Source organism: Perognathus longimembris, chromosome 13 (assembly GCF_023159225.1).
Source record: "Perognathus longimembris pacificus isolate PPM17 chromosome 13, ASM2315922v1, whole genome shotgun sequence".
Taxonomy (NCBI): domain Eukaryota; kingdom Metazoa; phylum Chordata; class Mammalia; order Rodentia; family Heteromyidae; genus Perognathus; species Perognathus longimembris.
In genome coordinates this window covers 45,620,682-45,645,714 of record NC_063173.1, presented here as the reverse complement: position 1 = coordinate 45,645,714, position 25,033 = coordinate 45,620,682, and positions in this window count along the sequence as shown.

The following is a 25,033-nucleotide window of genomic DNA, read 5'->3' as shown; positions in this document are numbered from 1 at the left end:
GGTGCTTGGAGACCTCCCATGTTCCACCATGGTAGTCATCATCCAGGGAAAGGGGGTCAGCTGGCCTGGCGTGGGAGCAATGGACCCAAGTGGCGATGCCATCTACCTTGAGGGCAGTGGGAGTAGTCAGTAGCACCACGTAGGGTCCCTTCCACCGTGGTTCTAAGGATTTGGGGTTATGCCTCTGGACGAACACCCAATCCCCTGGTCTGAATAAATGGGGGGTAGGGACAGAAGTGGAACATAATGCCTTAAGTTGGGGGCCACATATTCTTGTGCGCGAGCTGCAAATAATCAAGTTTGCACAAAAATTCAGTATCATCCAAATCAGCAAGCAATTCATTCTGAAAGCTAGGGATAATGGGCGGGGGGTACCCATATGTTATTTCAAAAGGAGTAAAGCCAAGCTGATAGTGAGAATTTCTTACTCTAGGCAGAGCAAAAGGAAGGAGTGACACCCAGTCTGCGCCAGTCTCTAAGGCCAATTTAGTTAAGGTCTCTTTTAGAGTCCAATTCATTCTCTCTACCTGTCCTGAACTCTGGGGTCTATAAGCACAATGCAATTTCCAATCCATCCCCAGTGCAGTGACTATTCCCTGACTTACTTTTGAGACGAAGGCCAGTCCGTTGTCTGACCCAATGGTGGATGAGAAGCCATACCTGGGTAGGATTTCTTCCAGGATCTTCTTAGCCACTACATTCACAGTCTCATGCTTTGTTGGATAGGCTTCAACCCATCCTGAAAAGGTGTCTACAAAAACTAGCAAATATTTGTATCCAAATTTTTTAGGTTTAATTTCTGTGACATCTACTTCCCAATACACGCCTGGCCTATCCCCACGGAGGCGAGCTCCTTTAGTAACTTGTTGATTGGGGGCATTGGTGAGCTGGCAGGCCTTATAATTTTTAACAATATCTTCAATAAGTTGATCTCCTTGTCTAATTTTCATTTGGAGTGTCGGAGCAAGTCCTACATTCTTCGGGTTCCCATGTGAGAGGCTCGGTGGATTCTCTTAAGGATCTCTTTACCCAGCCCTTGTGGCAAGATAAGTTTCCCTTCACAAGTTTTCCACCAGTCATTGTTTCCTTCTCTGTCCGGGGTTTTGTGGGCCATGGGAATTTTCTTTATCCACTCCAAGTCTTCTTGGGAATACTGGGGCACAGGAGGCAAAGCTCGTGGCCCTGGGTCTACTACAGTCAATACTTCTGCTCTGGGCTGGAGGGCTGCTTCCTTGGCTGCCTGGTTGGCCAGATTATTCCCTCTAGTCACTGAATCAACTCCCTTTTGATGACCTGGACAGTGCATAATGGCAATCTTTGCAGGTTTCCATAAGGCCCAGATGAGGCTTAAAATCTCCTGCTTGTTTCTAATGGCCTTTCCTTCGGCTGTCAGTAGCCCCCTCTCTTGGTAGATGGCTCCATGGACGTGTATGGTGGCAAAAGCATACCAGCTGTCCGTATAGATATTTAGTCTCTTTCCTTTTCCCATCTGTAAGGCTTTTGTTAGTGCCACTAGTTCTTCTCTTTGTGCAGAAGTTCCCTGGGGAAGTGCCTCTGCCCAAACTATCTCAGTGTCCTTAGTAACCACCGCACCTGCATATCATTTTCCATCCCGAATGAAGCTGCTGCCATAGGTGAACCAGGTGTGCTCGGCATGTGATAGCGGCAAATCCAGGAAGTCTGGCTGGAGGCTATGTGCTTGGGCCAGGATCTGCTCACAATCATGCAGGGGCGCTTCCAGATCTGGATCTGGCAGCAGAGTTGCTGGGTTTAATGCTGTAGGTACACAGAAGCTGACACGTGTGGGGTTAAATAACAAGGTCTGGCAATGGACCATGCGGGCATTGCTCATCCACCTGTCGGGTGGTTGTTTTAGCACCCCCTCTAGAGCGTGTGGAGTGGCCACAGTCAGGTTCTGTCCCAGAGTCAACTTATCTGTATCTTTTACCAAGAGGGCTACTGCAGCTATTATTCTTAAGCACCACCCAGCGGCGACAGGATCCAATTTCTTTGACAAGTAGGTGACTGGCCGTCTCCAAGGCCCAATTGGCTGGGTGAGCACCCCTTTTGTTATTCCTTTATTTTCAGCCACAAACAATGTGAATGGTTTATTCACGTCAGGTAGGTCTAAGGCAGGGGCTTCCAGAAGGCTTTTCTTGATCGCCTCAAAGGCTTTTTGCATCTGCTCGGTCCAATGAAATTCTGGGAGGTTTTTGGTGGCTTCATATAGAGGCTTGGCCATCTCAGCAAACCACGGTATCCACAGCCGGCAAAATCCCCCTGTTCCCAGGAACTCTCTGACTTGTCTGGCTGACTTAGGCACAGGGATTTTCAGCACAGTCTCTTTATGTGCATCTGACAGCCAACGCTTGCCCTCTTTTAATATGAAGCCCAGATAGGTGATTTCAGGTTTACAAATTTGTGCCTTTTTAGTGGAGGCCCTATAGCCCAAATTGCCAAGAGTCTTTAAGAGCCTAGCTGTTCCCTTTAGACAGCTATTTTTGTCTGGAGCAGCTATTAACAAATCATCTACATATTGCAATAGACTTATTCCAGTATTTTTGGAGCGGTGCTCACTCAGGTCTTCATTAAAGATGGTAGGCGAATTCTTGAATCCTTGAGGCAGCCTGGTCCAGGTCAATTGACCACTTATACCGATTTCAGGATCGTGCCAAGTAAATGCAAAGTAGCTTTGGCTCTGTGGGGCTAAGGGCAGGCTAAAGAAAGCATCCTTTAGATCCAACACAGTATACCACACATGGCTCGGTGACAGGGAGATCAGCAGGGTATACGGGTTTGGGACTGTTGGATGAATGTCCATTACTCTCTTGTTAACTTCTCTCAAGTCTTGCACTGGTCTGTAATCATTAGAGTTAGGCTTTTTTTTTTTTTTTTTTTTTTTTTTTTTTTTTTTTTACAGGCAACAGTGGAGTATTTCAGGCTGACTGGATGGGCTTCAGAACTCCTAAATCTAACAATTTTCTGATGTGAGGAGTGATCCCCTTCTTTGCTTCTAATGACATAGGGTACTGGCAAACTCTTACTGGGTTGGCTCCAGCTTTGAGTTCCACAAAGATTGGAGGACGATGTTTTGCCAGTCCCATTCCCCCAGTTTCTGCCCATGCTTGGGGAAACGCCTGTAGCCACTCATTTTCCAGAGACTCAGGCTTGGGATGCTGGTATAGCCTATACTCCTCTTCTAACTTGCTAGTTATTAGTATACTAACAGGCTTTTCTCTTGAGTTCGTCACAGAAGCCCCACTGCCTGTGAACTGTATCTGAGCTTTCATTTTTGTTAAGAGGTCACATCCAAGCAATGGATAGGGGCAGTCAGGGATGACTAAAAATGAGTGGGTTACCTGGCCCGCTCCCAAGTCCACTGTTCTTCGAGTAGTCTATTTATAGGGTTTAGTGCCCGTCGCACCTTGGACCCATGTTGTTTTAGTGGACATCGCCCCTCTTGGGGCTAGTAATACTGAATTTTCTGCTCCCATATCTACCATGAACATGACTGGATTCCCCTCCAATTTCAATGTTATCCTGGGCTCAGGGAGGGGGTCTGAGCCCTGACTCCCTCAGTCACTGTCATCAGGCATCTCTAAGGCTCGCAACACTCTTGATCCTACTTTCTGTTTTTCCTCCTTTTTCTTGGTTAGCTCTAGGCAGTTTTTTTTTTTTTTTTTTTTTTGGCCAGTCCTGGGCCTTGGACTCAGGGCCTGAGCACTGTCCCTGGCTTCTTCCCACTCAAGGCTAGCACTCCGCCACTTGAGCCACAGCGCCGCTTCTGGCCGTTTTTCTGTATATGTGGTGCTGGGGAATCGAACCTAGGGCCTCGTGTATCCGAGGCAGGCACTCTTGCCACTAGGCTATCTCCCCAGCCCTCTAGGCAGTTTTTGATCCAATGCCCCTCCTCCTTGCAATAGGCACATTGATTCTTCCCCACTCTTGATTGGGGTTTGGGCTCGTGCTCCTTACTTGGAGAGGAGGATTGTCTAAAGTTTCCTGCCTACACAGAGGTCAGGATTTCCCTGAGGTCCTTGTATTGTGCCTGTTGTTGCTCCAAAATTCTAGCCAAACTCCTTTCCTTAACTCTGTTCCTCTTTTCTTGCTCGATTCCACATTCTTTGTCCTTCCTTTCCTGTCTTTGTTCTCCTGTTTCTCTCTTATTATAAACCTTTTCTGCCACTGCTACTAGATCCCTAACAGATTTTTCACCAAGCCTGTCTAGAGCCTGCAACTTCCGCTTTATGTCTGGTGCAGCTTGATTTACGTAGGCAAACATAATTATCTGAGCAGATTCCTGGGTCTCAAGATCATACGGGGTGTATTGACTAAAGGCTTCCACAAGCTGCTCAAGGTATGCTGCCAGACTTTCACTTTCTCCCTGTCTAATGTCATAAACTTTGGCCATATTGGTAGGTTGGTGAGCCACCGCCTTGAGACCTGCCAGCAGAGCCTGGTGATAGACAAGGAGTTGCTCCCTACCTTCAGCCGTATTGTAGTCCCATGCTGGTCGGGTCTCAGGAAAATAGGTGTCAATCAAGGCAGGATTCGTGATGGGCATTCCAGTGGGGCTGGGGATAAGTCTCCGGGCCACTTCTTGGATATGATCTCTCTCCTCAGTGGTGAAAAGGACCTGTAAAAGCTGTCTACAATCATCCCAAGTGGGTTGGTGAGTGATAAGTATAGTTTCAAGCAAGCGAATTAAATCCTGGGGTTTCTCAGAAAAGGGGGCATTTTGGGCACGACAATTGTAAAGATCACTAGTAGCAAATGGCTTGTATTGGAATTGTTGTCGACCATCTGCATCCACAGGACCTATAGGGCGTAGGGGAAGGGCAACAGAATTATGAAGAGATGTAATTCTTCGGCGCCAGCGAGTTGACTGAGCGGGACCCTCCGGGGTGGAGGGCACAGCTGAAACATCTTCCTCAGAGTCCTCTTCTTGAAGAGTTAACTGGGGTGGGGAGTATGGAGGGGGAAGCATTTCTTCCTCCGTGCTTCCTCCCTGGAGGACAGGTGGGTATAATTTCTTCTCTTCCCTCTTGGTTTCTCTCTTGTCACCCCGTGTCTTTTGAGTGAATATTGGGGTAGGGGAAGGAGTGGAGGAGGGCGTCGGTAAGAAAGCCGAACCCAAGCTGGAGTGTCCATGTCAACTAATTCCCTCCAGGTGTCTATATAAGGAATCTGGTCTAGATAGCCTGAACGAGGGGCTTCAATTAGGCTTTGTAAAGTCCTGATCTTAATTATGTCAAAGCTCCCCTCAGGTGGCCAATTAGCTCTCTCAAGGGTGGGCCATTCTGACTTGCACAAGGTGATCGATCCATTTTTCCTCCTTAAGGGCCACACCTCGGTTCTGAGCTATCTCCTTGACCTCCCTCCAGTGATCTAGGGTCAAATCTAGGGGGCTAGATGGAGGTCCCCAAGATAGAACATTACCCATAGCTCTGATCAGATGTTCAGTCCAAAAGGCTACAAAAAACAAAACAACACAAAAGGAGGAAAACACACAGGCCTGAGAAAAAGAAAAGCTACGAGTTGGAGATATCCCAAGTTGGCCCACGACCTCCTGCAAGGGTGCAGAAGGAGTGGACCCAAGTTCAAGGTGGGGTTCCAGGGGTCCTCCTTCAAGGGTGGAGAGTCTGGGGTGTCCCCAGTCTCCCCAGGATTGCCGAGTAAGCGCATCCTCTTGGACAACCCCTTCAAGAAACAAGCAAAAGCAAAACAGACAAACAGACACATTACAGGACAAGACAAATGAACAGGGCTGTTTTCTTACCTTAGGAGTCTGGGGTCTTGGGGGGTCTCTGGTGCTATCCCGGACGAGTCCCCAAATGTTATGCCAAGTTGCGAAACTACCACCAAGAAGACCACCGAGACTCAGACATTCCGAAATGCAAAAGCAAGGCTTTATTCAGGCGGGCTGCAACTCGGGCCTCGTCCTACCCACCGACACAGCAGAGGTTAGGAGGAAGCCCCGAACTGCGATTGCACAGGGCTTATAAAGGCAAAAAACAAAGTTACAGCCATCAGGTGTTCAAGCAAGCAAGATTAGGACACAGGTACAAATCTGATTGGCTCAGGACTGAAACTTCCCTTCAATCTCTAAGCTTGGCTTCTCCCAGACAGAAGAGGGCAGGGCTGATGGCTGCTGCATAAAAGCAGTCTGGTGGAAATGGGGAAACAAGAAGAGAACTGTGGTCTCTGCCAGGCTCTCTGAAACACTGGGACATTGAGCATTTGAGGGTTTTTTTGTGGCTGCCTCGCTGCTCATCTCTCATCTGAACACCAGGTTTCACCTGCTCTCTCCAAGTCCATGTATTGTAAGAGTGCTCTGCTCAGGCAGACAGAATGAAACCAGCCATCTCCCCTTGACAGGGTTCTTTTCTACCTTGTGTACTTCTCCGCAGGGCTCCCCTCAGCTGCTGCTTCCTCTGATCCATGACAGGTTCATTTGGGATGGAGGGGGATCCATTTTAGGGAAATAACATCCACATATTGTTATAAGATGAGAAAACAGAGAAGCCACATTTTGAGAGGTTGAATTTTGGAGTTTTTATTAAAAGTCCGGCGAAAGCATGGTAGACTCCCTGTCTCAAAGACCAGCAGCCACCTAATACACCTTACACAGTTAGGAAACAGGCCAGAGAGGAAAGAAAGACAAAAACAATACCAATAAACCAACTCAGCTCCAATGGAGAGCTGAAGTGAGATGCCATGGTGACTGGAGAAGAGCCAGGAGGCAGGAGTACAGAGACACGTGGCATGGCATCATGGCACCCTGAACTGGTCTGGCCTACATAGGATCAGGTCAGAGGGCAGAGTCATAGGAAACTCCTAGTCCCAGGCACTGGAGTGACAGGTTTAGTAACCTACCACCCAAGTGCCAGCCACTGCCCCCAGGGATTCAGGCAAGCCTGTTATGCCAAGTCACGAGAAGACCACCAAGAAGACCACTGAGACTCAGACGTTCTGAAATGCAAAAGCAAGGCAAGGCTTTATTTAAGCGAGCTGCAACTTGGGCCTCGTCCTACCCACCGACACAGCAGAGGTTAGGAGGAAGCCCTGAACTGCGATTGCACAGGGTTTATAAAGGCAAAAAACAAAGTTACAGCCATCAGGTGTTCAAGCAAAACAAAAAACAAAGTTACAGCAATCAGGTGTTCAAGCAAGCAAGATTAGGACACGGGTATAAATCTGATTGGCTCAGGGCTCGAGGCATTCTGGGGGCGGTTATAGTTAAGCATTCCCAGGCGGTTAGAGTTCTCGACCGGCTGGGCCCTAATAAGCTTGTCCTGGGTTCGCTCACAGGGCCTGTTTATCTCAGGTTTGCGTGGTAAAGTGGGGCCTGACTTCAAAATGGCTTTAGTCTGGCTCTTCAAAGCCCATCACCTAGAAGGTGGGGGATTCACCTTCCCCCACCATGAAGACAAGATGCCAGACCCTACCATTAACCATGTGATCAAGATGGCACTGGCCAGACCAGAACACCTATTTCAGTATTTCAAATCTTCAGGAACTACAATATAAACCTTGGCCAGTTAATTCAGTTGGTTAACTCAGCCCTATAGCTATATCCCAAGGTGGGAGGGGAGGAAAGGGGAGATAAGGCCAAATGGCTCCTCAGACAGGTGGCCCCACCTTGGCAATAGCTAAGTTCTGACCCAATCCAACAACAAAAAGAATGAATCAATCAGCATGGTGGGGGGGCGGAATGGAGACCAAGAGCAGGGCCATCTTAAATAGCATTGTTTCCAAACATCACAGCTCATCCCCACACTGAGAAATCACACCCTTCCCTACCAGGAAAAGAGGTGCAAGACTCTACCCCACTGGAGTCCTACTTCCCTTCTGCTTATTACTTTCTGAAGACTTGAGCAAATCTTCAAAACCTCCAAAGAGATTCTGATCTCACTTGCAAGTATTTTTCTGAAACAAACATGAAAGGCCTATGGAACCAGGGCTCCTTGGGGAAACTCTAGGCAATGAAATTAAAGCAAATGCCTCAAGTCTGCCTGTCTCTTCCAAAAGACACTACACTGGCAATTGCCCAGGTGTGGTAGCTGTGGATGTGTGTTTGAAATGAAATTCTGCCAATACAGTGCAACTTGATTATTTTTTTAATTCTAAAATCCTATGCCTATGGTTATTTGTCTTAAACTTTCCAACCAGTGATTTGCTGCTGTAAAAGACAAAAGCAATTTTCTTACATACTACTGTCCACTCCTGCTATATACTACCTGATCTCCCTGCTACTATCTCTTCATCCAATGGCCACCATTACCCTGCACTTACTGTATACTTGGTATTGCACAAATGTTTTGCATATAGTATCTCATTTAATCGACACACCTATAACATATATAATAGTAAAAAAATCTATATAGCAGATGGTGATCCACTTTATACAGATCCTAAAGGAGCTCAGAGAAGAAAAGTAATTTGCTCAAGGTCATAAATACAACAGAACTCAAAACTCAAAATCGGTCATAAATACAACAGAACTCAAAACTCAAAATCGTGTTTCAGTGGCTTCTGAGCCCAGGTCCTTAATGACTGTAATTTTATCATCTTTCAACTCTCACTTGATTGATTCTGCCAGATCCCTAAATACTCTCTGAAATCTATTGTCTGGATCAATCTAGACAAACTATTATCATCCCAAGCAACCCTGGTATGGACAACTGCCAAAATGTAAAACATTTTCTTTTTTTAATTTTCATTTTTATTGTTATTGTAAAGGTAATGTACAGAGTAAAATGCAAACTTTTTTCTTGCTCAAGGTCCCAAAAGCTATTCTAACTAAAAAGCATAGGCAAAGAATTCAAATGTACCCTGTTTTCTTTTTGTCCTTTTTTTTTCTTTTTGATCATTTATGGAGCTTGAACTTGGGGCCTGGGTGCTGTCCTCAGTTTTTCACTCAAGTCTAGTGCAGTTCCACTTTGAAGTACAGCACCACTTCCATTTTTCTGGTGGTTACTTGGAGATGAGTCTCATGGACTCTCCTGCCTGGGTTGGCTTCAAATGGCCATCCTCAGATCTCAGCCTCCTGAGCAGCTAGGATTACAGATGTGAGCCACCAGCACCTGATATATCTTACTTTCTTAATGCCCAGACTCTTCTACAAAACCATTGCCAATTAGATGCCCCAGGGGGAAGTCAAGTCATCCAGAGGTCAGGGGAACTTGTCTTAAGTAAGTTACCTCTGTTACCATCTGTTATCACGTGTGGTAGGTACCTTTTTCTCACAAGTCTAAGTTTCCTCAAATGCAGAAAACAAAAAAGCAGAGTAATTTAGATGACGGGTGGAAACAGCACAGATGCATTGTAGTTGGCATAACTCCTATTTATATTAAAGGCCTAGTAGAAATAACTCATGGAAGTTGGTGTGAGAATGTGGATCACCATTTTTTACACAGAACAAAATCAGATGTGCACACACACAAAAAAACCCCATCAGTTTGCTTCCTTTGATATTAAATATTCTCATCCAATGACTCTGTCACTGGATGGTAGATGAGGGTTCCCTCAGCTTTCCAGTTCCACAGGTCCTTAAGGTCCATGTATGAGGGGCTGGAAATGTGGCTTGGTGGTAGGGTGCTTGCCTAGCATGCATGAAGCCATGGGTTCAATGCCTCAGTACCACATACACAGAAAAGGCCAGCTCAAGTGGTAGAGCTCTAGCTTTGAGCACAGAGAGGCTCAGGGATAGAGTCCTGAGTTCAAGCCCCAAGATCAGCCAAAAAAAAACTTCAAAAGATCCATGCATGAAAAGAATTTCAGGGTATCTCACAAATAGGAGAATCTGACAAGGTAGATAGAATGTTTTATCAAGGTTTTATTTTAGTATCACAGAAGAAATAAAAGACAAATGTTTCCTGCTCTGATGAGGGTGGGGTACACGTTAGATATTGTTTACAATTCTTAAATATAAAGATGTACCTAGGCTTACCTAAAACCCAAGAATAATAGGTGAGTTTTAAGGCTTCTTTTTCCTAGACATACTGGCTATAATTCTGCCTTATTTGATAAGTTCGATAGTTTTCCTTTTCCTTCTGTTTCATAGAAGAGTTTAAAGAGTAATGGTATTTGTATTTTAAACCTTCTAAGCCCATATTTTCTCATCCGCTAAAAAGAGAGTTAAGAAACATTATGCCATGAGCATAAGTTTGAATTTAGAAATTATTAGTGTTCTCCACCTAAAACAATCCCTGAAAAAATGAGTCAGTCAGTAAATAGGCTTTATTATGATCATTATCATTATCCACTGAAGAGCCAGACTTTGAAGTCAGGCCCCACTTTACCACACGAACTCCACTTTACCACGTAAACCTGAGATAAGCAGGCCCTGTGAGCGAACCCAGGACAAGCTTATTAGGGCCCAGCCGGTCGAGAACGCTAACCGCCTGGGAATGCTTAACTATAACCGCCCCCAGAATGCCTCGAGCCCTGAGCCAATCAGATTTGTACCTGTGTCCTAATCTTGCTTGCTTGAACACCTGATTGCTGTAACTTTGTTTTGCTTGAACACCTGATGGCTGTAACTTTGTTTTTTGCCTTTATAAACCCTGTGCAATCGCAGTTCAGGGCTTCCTCCTAACCTCTGCTGTGTTGGTGGGTAGGACGAGGCCCAAGTTGCAGCTCGCTTAAATAAAGCCTTGCCTTGCTTTTGCATTTCAGAACGTCTGAGTCTCAGTGGTCTTCTTGGTGGTCTTCTCGTGACTTGGCATAACAGGCTTGCCTGAATCCCTGGGGGCAGTGGCTAGCCCTTGGGTGGTAGGTTACTAAACCTGTCACTCCAGTGCCTGGGACTAGGAGTTTCCTATGACTCTGCCCTCTGACCTGATCCTATGTAGGCCAGACCAGTTCAGGGTGCCATGATGCCATGCCACATGTCTCTGTACTCCTGCCTCCTGGCTCTTCTCCAGTCACCATGGCATCTCACTTCAGCTCTCCATTGGAGCTGAGTTGGTTTATTGGTATTGTTTTTGTTCTTTCTTTCCTCTCTGGCCTGTTTCCTAACTGTGTAAGGTGTATTAGGTGGCTGCTGGTCTTTGAGACAGGGAGTCTACCATGCTTTCGCCGGACTTTTAATAAAAACTCCAAAATTCAACCTCTCAAAATGTGGCTTCTCTGTTTTCTCATCTTATAACAATATGTGGGTGTTATTTCCCTAAAATGGATCCCCCTCCATCCCAAATGAACCTGTCATGGATCAGAGGAAGCAGCAGCTGAGGGGAGCCCTGCGGAGAAGTACACAAGGTAGAAAAGAACCCTGTCAAGGGGAGATGGCTGGTTTCATTCTGTCTGCCTGAGCAGAGCACTCTTACAATACATGGACTTGGAGAGAGCAGGTGAGACCTGGTGTTCAGATGAGAGATGAGCAGCGAGGCAGCCACAAAAAAACCCTCAAATGCTCAATGTCCCAGTGTTTCAGAGAGCCTGGCAGAGACCACAGTTCTCTTCTTGTTTCCCCATTTCCACCAGACTGCTTTTATGCAGCAGCCATCAGCCCTTCCCTCTTCTGTCTGGGAGAAGCCAGGCTTAGAGAGGGAAGGGAAGTTTCAGTCTCTTCCCTCTGAAAAATAGGGTGTGGAGGGAGGGGATCAAAATCCCCTAGTACTGTCTTGGATAAGGGGGAAAGGTTTGTGGTGACTTTTTCTTCTCTTCCAGGATTAAATACGAGAGGATTTTCATGTCTTTCTTCAGCTGTTTTTCCCTGTTGTTTGACCTAATCTTACAGAAGAGAAATGGCTAATCAAGACCTTCTTTATGATCTGAAGTTTGCTGTAAGAATTTGATTTTATCCTACATGTCCTTGTGTTCTCTGTGTCTTCCCTAAACTTGTCTCTGTTAGGACTTCCCTCATTCAAAATGTTTCCCCTAATTTCTTTCAAACACCCCCAGCAAAAATGACTTAGGAATCAAAGAGAGTATTTCCCTTTTTCCTCCTTCCTGAACTACTGACTCATATTCACCTACTTTACAGATACCAGCAGCAGCATATGTTGCCCAAATCCTGGGACTCCACACGAAGCCCAACAATTCTCTGAGTCCAGAGTAATTCCCTTTTTAATGAAGAGAAATGGTGTGCTGCCATTTGTGTATTCTGTCACCTCTAAAAGGCTGTGGGGCTTAATGAAGGTTCTTACCCATCGTAATTTCAAGAGGAGAAATTAATTGCTATAAAAGATGAATTCGTGATGTGCCACCACTGACAAACTATGTTTTATTCTCTTGGTGGAAATCCACAGATGAAGATTTAAGTAAAGATGAAAACAGGTTTGTCTTTCCAGAACTATTCCCAGTGGGCCCTTCTGGATTCCCCAGATATGTCCCAAAAGTTGTTACCAATAAATATGAGGAGAGGCTGGGAACATGGCCTAGTGGCAAGAGTGCTTGCTTCGTATACAAGAAGCCCTGGGTTGGATTCCCCAGCACCACATACATAGAAAATGGCCAGAAGTGGCACTGTGGCTCAAGTGGCAGAGTGCTAGTCTTGAGCAAAAAGAAGCCAGGAACAGTGCTCAGATCATGAGTTCAAGGCCCAGGACTGGCAAAAAAAAAAAAAAAGACCATTAAATATGAGGAGTGAGAGGCTTAGTGAAAGCCTTAGGCCTTGGGTCAGGCATGTCTTTGAGTGACTCCTAGACACTTGTTTCACAGAATTGAACTGGCAGGAGATAACTTTGCTGGAGACATGAGAACTTTTATCTCCCTGTTACAGCACAGTAGTTGCTCATTGAAGCAGTTAAGGAATAGAGGGGAACCCTAGAAATCTAGCCTCTTGTAAGGATGGCTATGTGGTGGTGGTGGTGGTGGGGGAAATGATTTCTAGAGGCTCATGAAGTGAGTATTACATGGCATGACCTCTGCCATATTCATGACCAAAGCAAGCCCAGAGATCACGCCTGACTTGTGAGATAGAGAATAAAACTCCACTTCTGTGCGGAAAGATATGAAATTACGCTTCAAGATTTTTTTTCTCCCAACAGTATTCTACAAACAGTCTCTGTCTCCGTTTCTACCTCTTACTCTTTTTCTATCTTTCTGTTTGTCTGTCTCTCTGTGTATGTGTACATCTATTTGGCCTGGAAAGCTTTCTTTTTTCCTTTTTCTTTTTGAGCTATCATATATAGGTGTATAGTTTATCAGTCTTCATAGAACTGAATGAAATAACAACTTTGTCTCCAGTTACCAAAGTGATGTCCAACACAAGTGCTTTGTGGAGCTGTGTTTCTGTGTATAATGTCTGCAATTCCTAGATACCCTTTTCATATCATCCTTATTGATAGGCTTTCTATTATTCCTGGGCTAGTACTGTGAGCTACTGTCAAGGAACCAATGCACTCAGATCTCCATTCTAATTACATAGGTTTTCATCTGGCTATGGTGATTCTTAATTACTTGTTCTATTGGTATTTCTGCATTTACTATGTATGTGGATTTTATCCAAGAAGAAATCTAGGAGAGGTTTGAATGAGTAGAGCTTGGCTTGGTTCTTTTTTTTTTTTTTTTTGGCCAGTCCTGGGCCTTGGACTCAGGGCCTGAGCACTGTCCCTGGCTTCTTCCCGCTCAAGGCTAGCACTCTGCCACTTGAGCCACAGCGCCGCTTCTGGCCGTTTTCTGTATATGTGGTGCTGGGGAATCGAACCTAGGGCCTCGTGTATCTGAGGCAGGCACTCTTGCCACTAGGCTATATCCCCAGCCCCGGCTTGGTTCTTTTTGAAACAACCCGATTGAGGCACTGCTTAGAGCTTGTGTGGGAGGCTCATTGTCTTTACAGAGAATTCAGTAAATCTCCTTTCCCTGGACATCACGTACATCTGAGTTCAATGCAGATGATAAAACGGATCTCAGGGATACTTTTGAATTACTCACTCTTTTGGACAGTCCCCATCTGCTTTCCTTTCTTACATGAATAATGGAGAATTGACTGCATAATGCATGCATGGTGGCTTATTTATAGGTTTTGATAGAGCCTCTTGCATGCTTCATTATGCTTTATAAAACTCTAATCTATTCAGATTATAAATATCTTCCCTTCTCATTTTTGGTGGCAGGTTTCTACAGGCCCCCAAATATAGTAAATATTTAAATGGTAATGCCCTTAAAAGTATACCATGTGACCTAAGAGTTAATCTATTAATAAGGGCCTCCTATTAGACACATTGCTTAGGCATTTTTAATACATGAGCACATAAATATGTAATAACCCACCTTCAAAGTAGATTTGATGGTCTTTATTTCATATGTGAGGAAATTATGTCTCTCAGCAGTGAGGTGTGACTTATTTGGGAGAGCCCAGAATCATGACATCACTAAACCAGAAGCTAATGTCAGCCTGACTCCAGAGCCTGTCTTTGTCTTCTAACAATATCTTATATGTGAATGACTTTTTTTTTTTTTTGGCCAGTCCTGGGCCTTGGACTCAGGGCCTGAGCACTGTCCCTGGCTTCTTCCCTCTCAAGGCTTGCACTCTGCCACTTGAGCCACAGCGCCGCTTCTGGCCGTTTTCTGTATATGTGGTGCTGGGGAATCGAACCTAGGGCCTCGTGTATCCGAGGCAGGCACTCTTGCCACTAGGCTATATCCCCAGCCCGTGAATGACTTTTGACTGCTAAATCATGGCCATCATCATTTTGTAGGATGTAAATACCTCTTCCTGGAAGAATTGACCCACTCTTTTCATTTCCCCATCTTTATGATTTTGTAATTTATCTACAAAATGGAAATCATCTTTTAAAAAATTCATTTGGGACTGGAATAGTAGGAACTGCACCTATACTGCATTGACAGAATGGGAAAAACAAGATCGGACTCCACCTTTCTCTTCCTGACATATTAAGAAACAACAATTATTTTTATTTTTATTTTGCCAGTCCTGGGGCTTGAACTCAGGACCTGAACACTGTCCCTGGCTTCTTTTTGCTCAAGGCTAGCACTCTACCTCTTGAGTCATGGCGCCACTTCTGGCTTTTTCTGTTTATGTGGTACTGAGGAATGGAACCCAGGGCTTCATGCATGCTAGGCAAGCACTCTACCCCTAAGCCACATTCCCAGCCCAACAACAATTATTGTAAATGAAAGTTAGTTACATTATATCTTTGGGAAGACAGGCTAGCCTTCATTCATCCACTATGTTTACTCTTCTAGAAGTCCTTTTACACTGGCACAGACCTACTGAGTTTCATTAGTTCAGTTCTAGTTAAAAACAAGGAATTCCCTTCATAGCTCTTTGATTCCAGAACATAATGTCTTAAGTCTGGGAACCTCTGGGAAAGTAGCATGCCCTAGTTTATAAGAAGTCACAGAAGTATGGAACTTAACATAACTGCTTAATAGTTTAATTTTGGGCAGAAATTAAGAGTTCCATTTTGAGTTTACTAGGTTTGAATTTTGTATTTTATATTTGAGTGGAGACATCCAAGGAGTAAGTAGATTTAGAAGCCTGACATTCGGGGGATACAGGGTAGAGATAATTTTCTGGTGCATAGAGAATATCCTTATTATAAACCCAAAGGGCTTACCTGGAAACCGCAATCCCTATAGAAAACCCACAATCCTCAGGTATAATAAAATTACATTAAACCTCATGAAGGGTTTAAAAGTGAGTGAGATATATTACTTGGAATTTAAAAAAGTTTAATAAATCTTTTTTTAACATATATAAAGTCATGAAAAACATTCATGGCTCTTACATTTGAATTTGGACTTAACAATTCCAAAAGCAGTAACAACTTTGCTGAAAATAGCATCTTGGATTCCAGTATTTTTCTGCTTCTTACAGATACTCTGAACACTTTACCAATAGGATAGAAAGGCCCCTTTTTGCTCACAGTTTCTGATATTTGTGCTTTGTAGAACTGTCACAAGTTTAGGTCTGGATAGGTTGCTTTGGCTTGAGAGGCTAGAGGGAAGACAGAAAACTAGAGAAAAGAAAAAAAGTGCCTGTTTAAATGAGTAAGGGGACACATTCAAAGGCACACATAGAACTAGAAATGTAATGGGGAGATATCATGATTAACATATCTACCACTTTAGGAAGTAGTGTGAAAATACAGTCATTAGATGCACAGTTGATGGGGAGACAACTGTGTGCTATGGAATCCTATTCTTTCCATAAAGTATGAGAACTATAATACTTAAAAAAATTAATTGAAGTTTAATTGTTTAATTAAATGGAACATGATAGGAATATATATTTAGAAATATGTACACATTAAACATATACACTGATAATGTATTAAAAAAACTAGATTTGCATGACTTAAAAATACTTTTCTTTATCTCAGCCAGAACTATAATTTTTTTTTTTTTGCCAGTCCTGGGGATTGAATGCAGGGTTTGGGTGCTGTCCCTGAGCTTTTTTGCCCAAGGCTAGTACTCTACCACTTGAGCCACAGCACCACTTCCAGCCTTTTCTGTTTCTGTGGTACACAAGGAATTGAACCCAGGGTTTCATGCATGCTAGGCAAGTACTCTACTGCTAAACCACATTCCCTGCTCAGAACTGTAATATTTAAGGTGACGAGGAAATGTTGGAAAAAATTTTTACTTATAGATGAATAACACTTTTCTAGTCAAATTTTTTTTTTTTTGGCCAGTCCTGGGCCTTGAACTCAGGGCCTGAGCACTGTCCCTGGCTTCCTTTTGCTCAAGGCTAGCACTCTGCCACTTGAGCCACAGCGCCACTTCTGGCCGTTTTCTGTATATGTGGTGCTGGGGAATTGAACCCAGGGCCTCATGCATACGAGGCAAGCTCTCTTGCTTCTAGGCCATATCACCAGCCCTCTAGTCAATTTTTTGTTTCAGATTCTTTCCCACCTTTTTTTGGTCTGTTGTAGGGCTTGAACTCTGAGCCTAAGCACTGTCCCTGAGCTTTCTTGTTCAAGGCTTGTTCTATGACTTGGACCCACAGCTCCACTTCTGATTTTTGAGTGGCCAATTGGACATAAGAGTCATGGGGACTTTCCTGTCTGGGCTGGCTTCAAACTGCAATGCTCAGATCTCACCCTCTTGAGTAGCTAGAATTACAGGTGTGAGCTACCAGCACCTGATGCTATTTTTTCACATCTTCTCTCTCAGATATTTACTTTCTTATATTCCTTGGTCATCTCCATTAAGTAAAAAAATGCAAAAAAAACAGTCCTCATACTCTTTAAGTTGACATATTGAACTGAATGAAACCCCCTTGTACAAGTATTTAAAGATAATAAAGCATTGATAAGACAAATACTAAAATCTAACTGCAGACCAATTTACACTAAGTATAGTAGTCATTAACTCATTTATAGTTTGATGAATAATTTGGGGAGAATTGGGAAAGGGTGAGTGATAGGGATGAAGATGCATTCTATTCATACACTGACATATTTATGAATACAAATACTTAAAAATCATAAAATATAGGTAAAAAACAAAACAAAAGCAAATGATTCATGGGTAGTGTTAGATCCTGGGTAATATTCTAACTCTGAGACTGTAGGGGTGGATAAAACATAGGACAAAATATACAAAAGGTAGGCTTTTCTCAGGTTTACATTAAAGATAAAAGGGAGGAGAGTTAGGAAGTAAATAAATAGACATACAATAAAGCAAATGTGTCAGATGTACACCAGAAAATGCTATTAGAAAAGATAAAGCAGGAAATGGGAGATGTGGAGGTAGGGTTAATTCTAAGTATGGTCATCAGGGGAATGTATGTATCACTGACATTGAGTAAACTTCTGAAGGAAGTATGGAAGAGAGCTGTGCAAAACAGCTGGGTGAATATACCCTATGAACTGTGAAAGTATTGGGAAGAAGAAATTGTTCAGCTCGAAGACATAAATGTTAATAATACCATTCATGATGGTAATTAGGGAGATATATTTGTTGCAAAGAGCTTTTAGGAATCATGTGAATTATACCATGCTAATTGTTGCTCACATTACTGGTGGGGAAATTTCATTCAGGAGAAAAATTTTCAGCAATGAATTACAAAGGGAGAAATAGACAGAGGGGAGAAGGGAAAGAGCAAGAGCAAGAGAGAGCCCATTTCCTACCTTTCAATTTCTTTTTTTTTTCCATTACTATCAGTGTCTCCATAATACTATCAGTGCAACCTTAGACCTTAGAATCTGTGCTTGGCCAAGTGTGTATGTGGCTCTCTGTAAGTTTAACAATGATATCAGGTCCCCATCAATGAATTTTTGATGTGATTCATGCTAGAAGTGTAAATAAAGAGGTCTATCTAGATTGGACTGGCCTCTAGGTTTTGTTATATGATAGCCTTACTTTTGTATTTCCATCATTTTCCTTCTGAACTGTGGGCAATCAGTGTTTATGACATTAAGGGGATGAGTTTAGGGAAGGCAGATTTCTCTACAGTGCTTATAGCTCAAGATCCTTTTATGAACACTCTTTGTTGGAATGTCTTTAGTGGTTTTCCAGAAAACCATACTATCCATTTTGTTGGTTGACTCTAATATCCATGACAATTAGATGACCCAGTCAGGGTCACCACATATACTGCATAGAATGTGCTTTGCCTAAGGGCACCTAATCAAGAATGCAAGTGAGAACTAAACTGTACTCTGTGTTTTGATCACTAAGTCAAGTACCCTTTCAGAAAGCCAGTTCAATCTGACAAAGAGATGTTCTTTTTTAGTTTACCCATTAGCAACTGATGTTAGTCAATCACTATCCCCTGTGGCTGAAATCCCCCAAAAGAAGCCTATTCTTTTCATTCACACAATAGAAACATAGGTCCAGTAGTCTTGGTTTTTTTGTTGATAAATCTTCAAAGAAAATATCTCTCCTTTGGTCTTCCTACACCCATGACCAGACACACCCTTCTGATTATATGCATTCGTGTGATTACATGTACAGAGACTTAGATCCCTTGTCTGTAGTTAAAAACTCATCTTGTTCCTTTAAAGCTTAAAGCTTAAGTTTGTAATTGTCCAGAGTGAATCAAGATTAGTATATAATTAAACTCATCAAAATGAGTAACCATCATTGAGTAAAATCAGATTAATTTATATTCCCCTCTTAATGTTTGAGTGATTATTAGTATCATAATGATAAAGAGGGCCTTGCTGGGCTACTTTTACTTTTAGAAGGTATTTCGCCTTAAATCATTGCAATTGGGATTGGTTAATTTGGTGAGGGCCAGAAAGAATTATTTATTTATTTATTTATTTATTTATTTATTTATTTATTGGCCAGTCCTGGGCCTTGGACTCAGGGCCTGAGCACCTTCCCTGGCTTCTTCCTGCTCAAGGCTAACACTCTGCCACCTGAGCCACAGCGCCCCTTCTAGCCGTTTTCCATATATGTGGTGCTGGGGAATTGAATCGAGAGCTTCGTGTGTAGGAGGCAAGCACTCTTGCCACTAGGCCATATTCCCAGCCCAGAAAGAATGATTTAGATTGAGCAATGGTTTAGTACAAAGGCAGGACTAGGTAGGTTTGTGATAAGACTAACTGTGTTGGCTTTCACAGAGATGAAGTTGGCGCCTTTCCATTTTTGTGTGAGTTAGGAATGGTGCTTGCATCATTGCTTCAAGGTTAGGATCAAGAGCTTTGGAGCCAGACTTATAAGACTTAGATTTAAAGGCTCTTTCTTACCTGCTGCACAAACCCAGCCAATGCAGTTGACTACTGTATAATTTAGTTTTTTTTTTTATCATCATTGTCTTTATCATCACTGTCATCATTGTCATCACCACTGCTACTTGCCAATTCTTGCTCCTTGAATGGGTTTCTCCTGCAGTCAGATACTTTGCTGCTTTAGTCTGCAAATCTTTCCTTCCTTATGCAACTCCATTGCCAGTTATTCCCAAGCACTAGGTGGGGCTTTCCTTGGTGTCTGTATTCCTCCTGCGTGGACATCCTGAATTTCACCTGGATACAGAAGGTTTCAGTTTAGTTGATTCCAAAATTAGCAGATGGTCCTCTCCACAGGAGAAGAGAGTTGGAAGTTAGATGTGTTCAGAAACAAAAAGCCATAGGTTGAAAATTGAATAAAATATTGGCCTCACTAATCTTTGTAAAATCTAATTTGGATCAGGGATTAAAGGAAGCATCAAGGAATGATATATATGTAGTAAATACAACAGCTATACTTTTTGGACACATACTTTGTACTAAGCATGAGGATGGGGTTTTAAGAATACAAAGTCTCTAAGCAATCCTGCCAGTAGATATTCTGATGAGGAACGATGAGGGAGCTCGTAGTTCACCACAGTGACAGATTTATAAGGACAGCAATAGCTTATGCTTTCTCTCTGACATAATTTTCTCTCAAATATTGGTTTGATCATTTTTTTGTGACCTCTGGATGCCCTATCCTTGTGTATAAAAAGCATAACACAGTAAAGGCAGCTTTTTTTCGGTTAACAAATTTGATTATTTTCTCACTATGAGGGTAATACATATTTAACACATAAAATTTTGGAACAATAGATAAGTACTTTGCCAAGGTCATGTTGCTTTGATAAGTAGCTGAGTCAAGGCTCAGACTTCTCTCGCATTTATGTTCTCCACCATTTTGTGTGAAACCATCTCCTTATGCTGGTTTCCTATGGTTGAGTCACCCATAGGATTAAATTCATTATTATTTAACAAATGGACCCATTTCAGTTCAGGGTACTTGTGTATGTTGCACAGTCCCGTGTGTGTGTGTGTGTGTGTGTGTGTGTGTGTGTGTGTGTGTGTGTGTGCCAGTCTTGAGGCTTGAACTCAGAATCTGGGTATTGGCTTGAGCTTTCTTGCGTGAGGCTAGCACTCTCCCACTTGAGCCACAGCTTCACTTCTGTGTTTTTTGGTGGTTAATTGGAGGTAAGAATCTCACAGACTTTCCTTCCTAGGCTGGCTTTGAACTGTGATCTTTAGATCTCAGCCTTCTGAGTACTAGGATTATTGGTGTGATCCACTGGTACCTGGCTCCATTCTATATGTCTTTAACATTGCTTATCAGCATGGAACTTCTCTCAGCCAAATAACCAGTAATTTTGGAGCTAGTATCCCCTTGTGATAGAATGTCACTAGCTCTCACAAATCTACTACTTAACAATAATAAAAAATGAAAAATTCCTCTACTGCCTTTCCATATAAATACACCATGCTCTGATTGTATAAAATATAAATGAAATTAAATAGAATAATATCATAGCAAAGAAAAAAGAAAAAAAAAGAAAAAGGAAAAAGAAAATGTGATAAATAAGCCAATGGTGCAAATCGAATTTTTTTTTTTAAACCAGTCCTGGGGTTTGAACTCAAGGCCTAGGCACTGTCCCTGAGCCTCTTTGTGCTCAAGGCTAGTGCTTTACTACTTGAGCTACAGAGCCACTTACACAGGATAAATTGACTTCTTTTTTCTTTTTTTCAACAGGCGAGGACTGTTTATTGAGGAACAGGGAGGGGCACAGACCTTCCTGCATGTTTGGAGGCTGTGCAAGGGAGTGAACTTGGGACCAGGCTTTTATGGGTTCTTGGCAAGGAGGCAGGTTATTGAAAGCACCACTAGGTCTAGGAAGTTGGGGCTTTTCCATTTGGCCCACAAAGCGTTGTTTATAGCTGGGCCTAGGTGAGATATCCTGCCTGTATATCAAAGCAAGTTCACATATTAAGGTTCTGCCTGGTGTCTGTATGGGCCTGAGGCAATAGGGTGGAAGTCAATCCTTCATATTCCATCTTTGGATACATAGGCTGGGCCTAGTGGGCAGAGCCAAGTCCTTCATATAGGGTCTTTGGATACATAAAAAGAATGGGATGGGGGGCGGGGAAGGAGAACAAGGCAGATTCCCATCCTTTGAAACCCTGAAGGAGTATAAAAAGTTGAGGGATGTCATGGTCTTTTCTGGCAATCATGTCTAGCTTGATAGCCATGACGTCACATGCAGTTGCATATTGTTAAATCATGTGCATATTGTTTGGCTGGGACAAGTCCCGGGCCACCTTCTTCTCCTCCTCTTCCTTCCTTTGTAGTTCCCAACTCCCCTTTTGCTCATGTGGATTGTTTGTTATTTTTGAAGCTTTTATCTAGTCATGTGGCTTGAACTCAGGCCTGGGTGCTGTTCCTGAGCTCCTTTTGCTCAAGGCTAGAGTGCTCTACCACTTGAGCCACAGTTCCACTTCCATCTTGTTCTGTGGTTAGTTGGAGATAAGAGTCTTTAACTTACCTGCCTGGGCTGTCTTTCCATGCTCCTCAGATCTCAGCCTCCTGAATAGCTAGGATTATGTGTGTGAGCCACTGTTGTAGCAAAGGTATAGCCCAGGCTGGTCTCAAACTTGTGATACTCTTGCTTCATCCTTCTCATTGATTACTGATGTGCACCACCGTGGCCTGCAAAACACAAATTGCCATACTGGGAGTTGAATTGAAGCTTTTATTGTAAGGTGATAATGGATAAAATACATCATTATGTTTAGTTTCTCCAGTGATACGGGTTAATTACTCTTTCTAGTTGTACTTAAATGTAATGGAGTTGAAGGTGTGGCTCAAGTGGCAGAGCACCAGCCATGAGTGAGAAAACCAGACTCTGAGTTCAAGTCTCAGTACTGGCACAAGAAAATAAACAAGTATAATAGAAGGCCTATAAGGCAAAAGAATAAACATGAATCAGGGTCTAAGTACTCTGATCCATAGAATTAAGGATTAAAATATCTGATAACCAAAGATTTTTTTCTATCAAATTCTCAAACACCCTCAAACAGCAGGAACAATTTTTCAATGAATTAAATTTTAAAATAATAATAATAATTACTTATTTATTGTCAAAGTGATGTACAGAGGGGTTACAGTTTAATATGTTAGTTAGGCCATGGGTACATTTCTTGTACTATTTTTTACCTCCTCCCTCCCTCATTCCCCCTTCCCCCTTCCTCCTTTCCCTTTCCCCCAATGAGTTGTTCAGTTGGTTTACACCAAATGGTTTTGCAAGTATTGCTTTTGGAGTCCTTTGTCTTATTATCCTTTGTCTCTCAATTTTGATATTCCCTTCTAATAACAGTTCTGTTCTAATAACAGTATATACATTATCCAGGGTACTCAGATGAGATACAGTGATAGCATGGGACAACCACAGGAAGGGATACAAGAGGATCATCAACAAAAGAAGCTACGGTTTTACATGGAATGTTGAAAGTAATTACAACAGTGATATAACACTCATTTCCATAACATGGAGTTCATTTCACTTAGCATCATCTTCTGTGTTTATAGGGCATGGCTATTGGGCTCTTGTGATCCTCTGCTGTGACTAGCCTAAACCTGTGCTAATTATTCCCTATGAGGGATCCCATAGAGTCCATGTTTCTTTGGGTCTGGCTCACTTCACTTAATATAACTTTTTCCAAGTTCTTCCATTTCCTTACAAATGGGGCAATGTCATTTTTTCTGATAGAGGCATAAAATTCCATTGTGTATATGTACCATATTTTCCTGATCCATTTGTCTACTGAGGGGCATCTGGGTTGGTTCCATATTTTAGCTATGACAAATTGTGCTGCGATGAACGTTGTTGTGCTGGTGGCTTTAGTGTGTTCTTGTTTGTGGTCTTTTGGGTAGATGCCCCAAAATGGGGCTGCTGGGTCATAGGGGAGCTCTATGGTTAGCCTTCTGAGGAATCTCCATACTGCTTTCCAGAGTGGCTGAACCAGTTTACATTCCCACCAATAATGAAGTAAGGTTCCCTTTTGGCCACATCCCCTTCAACATTTGTTATTGCTAGTTTTCTTGATATATGACATTCTTACTGGGGTGAGGTGGAATCTCAATGTTGTTTTGATTTGCATTTCTTTTATGGCCAGTGATATAGAGCACCTTTTCATATGTCTCTTGCCATTCTAATTTCCTCATCAGAGAAGTGTCTTTTTAAGTCTTTAGCCCATTTGTTCAGGGGGCTGTTGGTTCTTTGAGGTTTTGTTTTGGAGGAATTTAACCATTTTAGAACTTGGGATCATCTTTAAAAAGTATTTTCTTTTAGGGGGGGAGTAAAAATTGGATAGATTGCAGGAAATGTTGCTAATTCATTTCCTGCCAGCAGCAGACAGTGGAATTTTATGATCACCATCAACTGATGACAGAAGGCTAATATTCATGACAAACTGAAGTCAGAAAGAAAGCTGATTTTTAGCACAGGCATCAAGGTGTCTTTTTATTAGGGATTTGAGCTTCTTTATCATTCTGAAATGGAATAAAAAGGAATGAAATTCCCTGCCCCAAGAGTTCAAGGGAGGTTGAGAAATCTCGGTTACAGTTTGATTGTGGCTTATGACAATAATACTATGATGCTTTAATCTATAAGCCTGAGTAGAACGTAGCCCCAAGTAATATCACAGTGTGGCTCCTTGAAGGTGGGACTATGGTATATTATGAAAAATACCTGAGTTTGAGAGGCTTCCTTTAATTCTTGGTTTCCCCTCTTACTGATGTGTGACCTTATTCATGTTAGTTAATTTCCTTGAGCCTACATCTGTTCATCTATAAAATGGAACTAATAAAATGTTCCCTGGAGCTTTATTGCAAAGATTAAAATTTAATGTTTGTATAATATTTTGGCTCAATAAATCTAGTTTCACAGTCTCATACTCAAAATTTGGAAATCCAGAAATTATGCAAGTTGTTTTCCTTTCAACTCTCTTGGTGGGAAAACCAATGCAGTCTGGTCTGATTTCATTTGGAAGAGAAGTTCTATCTCATCCTGTGAAGCCATTTATAGTCTTTGCCTTAGTGTAAGTATTAGGAAGTGCATATATTAGTTGATGCATAGGTCAAATCTCTTTGGATGTTTGTGATGTCTTTCTAGGGCTGTTGTGTAATGTACAATTTAATATCATACCAGTATGTAAAAGAAATCATGAATTCTAAAGACAACCTTTTTGGCCCTGAGGATTCCTGATAAGGGATTTTAGGTTGCATTCTTTCCTGATATCAGAATGAATGTATATGAAAATATTTTTATTGACTTTTTCTACTTAATATCAGTAATAGAAAGTCATCTCTGGGATATTTTCTTTTATCTTTTTTTGGAAAGGATATTTTT